Source organism: Carassius gibelio, chromosome A7 (assembly GCF_023724105.1).
Source record: "Carassius gibelio isolate Cgi1373 ecotype wild population from Czech Republic chromosome A7, carGib1.2-hapl.c, whole genome shotgun sequence".
NCBI classification, from domain to species: domain Eukaryota; kingdom Metazoa; phylum Chordata; class Actinopteri; order Cypriniformes; family Cyprinidae; genus Carassius; species Carassius gibelio.
In genome coordinates, this window is record NC_068377.1 from 293,936 (window position 1) to 299,988 (window position 6,053).

General features: G+C 35.0%; 1 long non-coding RNA gene across 1 annotated transcript; it reads left to right on the forward strand.

Annotated features, from left to right (window-relative positions):
- The first annotated feature begins 2,763 nt into the window (after window positions 1–2,763).
- Window positions 2,764–4,028, forward strand: LOC128017672 (uncharacterized). The gene is made up of 2 exons (XR_008184487.1): window positions 2,764–3,157; window positions 3,580–4,028. It is a non-coding gene; the product is annotated as an uncharacterized LOC128017672 (long non-coding RNA).
- The last annotated feature ends 2,025 nt before the right edge of the window (window positions 4,029–6,053 follow it).

The following is a 6,053-nucleotide window of genomic DNA, read 5'->3' on the forward strand; positions in this document are numbered from 1 at the left end:
TAGAAATATTTGAAACTTAATACAGTAATCGTCAGATTGACTGTAAACAGAAATAAACTGAAAGAACGAGCAAACCTATAAAGCAAAGATTTTTATGAGTGATTGAAATGGGGACATGATGTAAAGTGCTTATGCACTTAGATGCTTGGTGGTTGATTTTAGCTTTAGTTTTCTAAAAAAAATATACAGTAGAAATATTTGAAACTTAATAGAGTAATGGTCAGATTGACTGTTAACATAAATAAACGGAAGGAACGAGCAAACCTATAAAGCAAAGGTTTTTATGAGTGCTTGAAAATGGGACATGATGTAAAGTTCTTATGCACTTAGATGCTTGGGGTTGGTTTTGGCTTTAGTTTTCTCCAAAACTATACAGTAGAAATATTTGAAACTTAGTACAGTAATGGTCAGATTGACTGTAAACAGAAATAAACTGAAAGAATGAGCAAACCTATAAAGCAAAGATTTTTTATGAGTGCTTGAAAATAGGAAATGATGTAAGGTGCTTATGCACTTAGATGCTTGGGGTTGATTTTGGTTTTAGTATTCTCCAAAACTATACAGTAGGAGTATTTAAAAAATAAAACAGTAATGGTCAGATTGACTGTAAACAGAAAAAAAGTGAAAGAACGAGCAAACCTATAAAGCAAAGATTTTTATGAGTGCTTGAAAATGGGACATGATGTGAAAGTGCTTATGCACTTAGATGCTTGGGGTTGATTCTGGCTTTAGTTTTCTCCAAAACTATACAGTAGAAATATTTGAAACTTAATACAGTAATCGTCAGATTGACTGTAAACAGAAATAAACTGAAAGAACGAGCAAACCTATAAAGCAAAGATTTTTATGAGTGATTGAAATGGGGACATGATGTAAAGTGCTTATGCACTTAGATGCTTGGTGGTTGATTTTAGCTTTAGTTTTCTAAAAAAAAATATACAGTAGAAATATTTGAAACTTAATACAGTAATGGTCAGATTGACTGTTAACAGAAATAAACTGAAAGAACGAGCAAACCTATAAAGCAAAGATTTTTATGAGTGCTTGAAAATAGGAAATGATGTAAAGTGCTTATGCACTTCGATGCTTGGGGTTGAATTTGGCTTTAGTTTTCTCCAAAACTATACAGTAGAAATATTTGAAACTTAGTACAGTAATGGTCAGATTGACTGTAAACAGAAATAAACTGAAAGAATGAGCAAACCTATAAAGCAAAGATTTTTATGAGTGCTTGAAAATAGGAAATGATGTAAAGTGCTTATGCACTTCGATGCTTGGGGTTGATTTTGGCTTTAGGTTTCTCCAAAACTATAGAGTAGAAATATTTGAAACTTAATACAGTAATGGTCAGATTGACTGTAAACAGAAATAAACTGAAAGAACGAGCAAACCTATAAAGCAAAGATTTTTATGAGTGCTTGAAAATGGGACATGATGTAAAGTGCCTATGCACTTAGATGCTTGGGGTTGATTCTGGCTTCAGTATTCTCCAAAACTATACAGTAGTAGTATTTAAAAAATAATACAGTAATGGTCAGATTGACTGTAAACAGAAATAAACTGAAAGAACGAGCAAACCTATAAAGCAAAGATTTTTATGAGTGCTTGAAAATGGGACATGATGTAAAGTTCTTATGCACTTAGATGCTTGGGGTTGATTTTGGCTTTAGGTTTCTCCAAAACTATAGAGTAGAAATATTTGAAACTTAATACAGTAATGTTCAGATTGACTGTAAACAGAAATAAACTGAAAGAACGAGCAAACCTATAAAGCAAAGATTTTTATGAGTGCTTGAAAATGGGACATGATGTAAAGTGCCTATGCACTTAGATGCTTGGGGTTGATTTTGGCTTTAGTTTTCTCCAAAACTATACAGTAGAAGTATTTAAAAAATAATACAGTAATGGTCAGATTGACTGTAAACAGAAATAAACTGAAAGAACGAGCAAACCTATAAAGCAAAGATTTTTATGAGTGCTTGAAAATGGGACATGATGTGAAAGTGCTTATGCACTTAGATGCTTGGGGTTGATTCTGGCTTTAGTTTTCTCCAAAACTATACAGTAGAATTATTTGAAAAATAATAAAGTAATGGCCAGATTGACTGTAAACAGAAATAAACTGAAAGAACGAGCAAACCTATAAAGCAAAGATTTTTATGAGTGCTTGAAAATGGGACATGATGTAAAGTTCTTATGCACTTAGATGCTTGGGGTTGATTTGGCTTTAGTTTTCTCCAAAACTATACAGTAGAAATATTTGAAACTTAATACAGTAATCGTCAGATTGACTGTAAACAGAAATAAACTGAAAGAACGAGCAAACCTATAAAGCAAAGATTTTTATGAGTGCTTGAAAATGGGACATGATGTAAAGTGCCTATGCACTTAGATGCTTGGGGTTGATTCTGGCTTTAGTATTCTCCAAAACTATACAGTAGAAGTATTTAAAAAATAATACAGTAATGGTCAGATTGACTGTAAACAGAAATAAACTGAAAGAACGAGCAAACCTATAAAGTAAAGATTTTTATGAGTGCTTGAAATGGGACATGATGTAAAAAAGCTTATGCGCTTAGATTCTTGGGGTTGAATTTGGTTTTAGTTTTCTCCAAAACTATACAGTAGAAATATTTGAAACTTAATACAGTAATGGTCAGATTGACTGTGAACAGAAATAAACTGAAAGAACGAGCAAACCTATTCACCTTATTTTCCATGGCAACAACGGTGCCGCCATTGCGCTCGTTTTGTCATCTTACTTCCGGCTGAGGGTCCGGATGTAACGTACCTAAGCTAGTGGCTGGCTAGATAACAGAACGCAGAACGAACAGAAGTATGATATATGCTCAGTTAGGGGCTGCATAACAATTGTATTAAAAAATAATTGCACCAACGATGTAGCGAACACATTGTGACGCGGTCGGAGTGCTGTGGTGCACTTTACAATTTACACCCACCACCTAAAGAAGAGAAGCACCTGAGGAAATGGATGAAGGCGCTAAATTTGAAGCGCCCACCCAAGCGCTCTTATGTGTGTTCGTACCATTTCATGGACGGGAAGGCGACTGACGAACACCCTTACCCCGAGAAATGGCTCGACTACGATGTCCCGTTAAAGAGGTCACGCCGGGGATGGAAAGGTTATCAGATTCGGGTAAGCTAACCTTAACTAGATATGTGTTTGCTCGCCTGACGTTAGATTTATGAAGTCCGTTCTATGAATACATTTATGATCAGTAACAGGCAGTTAACAAAGTACAACGAATGTTCCATGATGACCATTGTCCACCCATTTATTTAATATTTAGGGTAGTACAAGATATTATAGTACATTACAATAGCTCACATTATTCCTGCTACAGAGATTGCAGGTGATAGCAGGCCAGCTAGCCTCATTTCTCATTCAGATACTGACCTACGTTTGAACACTACAGTTAATAGTGTGTATACTGTTTTGTCTCTAATGCATCTCTCTCTCACACACACACACACAGTTCTAAGTTCGGGTCACATAATATATTAATTTTCATGATATATTGTAAGTTCTAATGTAAAAATGTTGAATTATTTCCACAGATGTATCGATGACCGCCAGTGATGCAGTGGACAGCTGTGAGGGTGATCAGATCCACATGCCCCTGATCTTGCTGAAAGTCACCAGAAGTTACCTGCTGTGATAGTTATTTTTTATGAACCTTTACAAAGTCACCAAAAGTTACCTGCTGTAATAGTTATTATGAACCTTTACAGTGTCACCTGACATTACCTGCTGTAAATAGTTTTTATTTATTTATCTTAATTTGATCTTTTTTTCATCTTTAATCTCTGATTTGAAGGAATAACTCATGTCAAGTTTGCAAGTTAATTCCATCTTGGTTTATTACATATGGAAATTAAATGTTGAAATTTTATAGGATGGTCAGTAGAAGGTGTCTCTTGCTTCCTGAAAACAACAAACACTGATCAATACATCACAAATGATTTTATACAACTTATATTAAATGATCCATGTTCTAAAAAACAAATCACAGTCTGTCTCTTGTTTAACACAACTGATTTAAAACAACTTATTTGATATAGTTCTTCACCCACACCCTCTACACCCCACCCCAATTACCTAATATCCTATCCTTAACCTAATTATTCTCATTCCTGCTTATTTACAAAGCTGCAACTATCTTGTTGAAAGCAGCAGGTAGCCTGTCTGAAACTCATCTGACACGAGGAAGCATACACTTAAAATAAAAGGTTTGTAGTCTAGCTACAGTCTTGGCACAGAATTGCTGATTGTGCGGCACATGTAACTTGCTGTGATGGAACCCAGATGAGCAGCTTACAGGCCCTCAGCCCTGTACAGAACATGGCAAACCTAAAATACATTTCAAAGATTTCACAGTTGTCTTATTTCAGAATCATTCATTATTATTACACTTGACGTTTACCTTATTCATTGATTAGACTTGACGTACACCAACCAAATCTTACCTTTACCTTACCTTTTGCATATACACCGCAGAATTAAGAGGCAAGCTGATTTTCTGATCATATTTTTTTGGTAAAATTTACCAATTCCAAACCAATCTTAACTATTAATTTTGCATTTAATCTTTTATAAGTGATATATAATCTTTTTTTGGCTTGTTTTATCTGTAAAATAAAATCTGCCTAATAATTATGCATACCTGGATATAAGGCGTTTTTCACTTCCAAGTTCCAGCCTCCTCCTTTTCTAATGCAATTAAGTTATTAGACAAAATACTTAGTCTGATGATGGTCATCAAACACGTTATTATACTTTTAAACATTTATAACTTCGTGTATATTAACATCACACACACACACAAAACTAACCAGCACCACGCTGAGAGGTTAGACTGCTCGACTGGCTGGTTGCACGTTCAATTTTAAAAAGACGAAAAAACCCTCGCTGTGTAACAGTACACGACCAACTGTCTCACTATGTAAATACTGGTAAGCCTCGGTACATTTTTTAAAAAAAATCATTTTTCCTTGCTGCTCCATCAACTCCTCCTGACAGGGCAGTTAAATATATAGGTTAACTCTGGCCACTTCTTCATATCGTCTAACATTACCCACGTTAACAGCGACGATGGATGGGACAATTTGAGACCATTTGATCGTCGTAAGACGTTTTCATCGTGCTCCCAATTTATAAAATAACGTTCTTTGTCATTTCTCCACAGTTATAGCAAACTATAAACAATCGTACAACTACTAAACTAGTAACCGGACGTGCCGTATCGGTTTAGCGGAAGTCGGATGACAAAATGCGGAAATGCGAAGTATTAAAAGTGGGCGGGGCGGAATAAGGTGAATAAAGCAAAGATTTTTATGAGTGCTTGAAACTGGGACATGATGTAAAGTTCTTTTGCACTTAGATGTTTGGGGTTGATTTAGGCTTTAGTTTTCTCCAAAACTATACAGTAGAAATATTTGAAACTTAAAACAGTAATGGTCAGATTGACTGTACACAGAAATAAACTGAAAGAACGAGCAAACCTATAAAGCAAAGATTTTTATGAGTGATTGAAATGGGGACATGATGTAAAGTGCTTATGCACTTAGATGCTTGGTGGTTGAGTTTAGCTTTAGTTTTCTAAATAAAATATACAGTAGAAATATTTGAAACTTAATACAGTAATGGTCAGATTGACTGTTAACAGAAATAAACTGAAAGAACGAGCAAACCTATAAAGCAAAGATTTTTAAGAGTGCTTGAAAATGGGACATGATGTACAGTATTGTTCAAAATAATAGCAGTACAATGAGACTAACCAGAATAATCAAGGTTTTTCGTATATTTTTTTATTGCTACGTGGCAAACAAGTTACCAGTAGGTTCAGTAGATTCTCAGAAAACAAATGAAACCCAGCATTCATGATATGCACGCTCTTAAGGCTGTGCAATTGGGCAATTAGTTGAATTAGTTGAAAGGGGTGTGTTCAAAAAAATAGCAGTGTGGCATTCAATCACTGAGGTCATCAATTTTGTGAAGAAACAGGTGTGAATCAGGTGGCCCCTATTTAAGG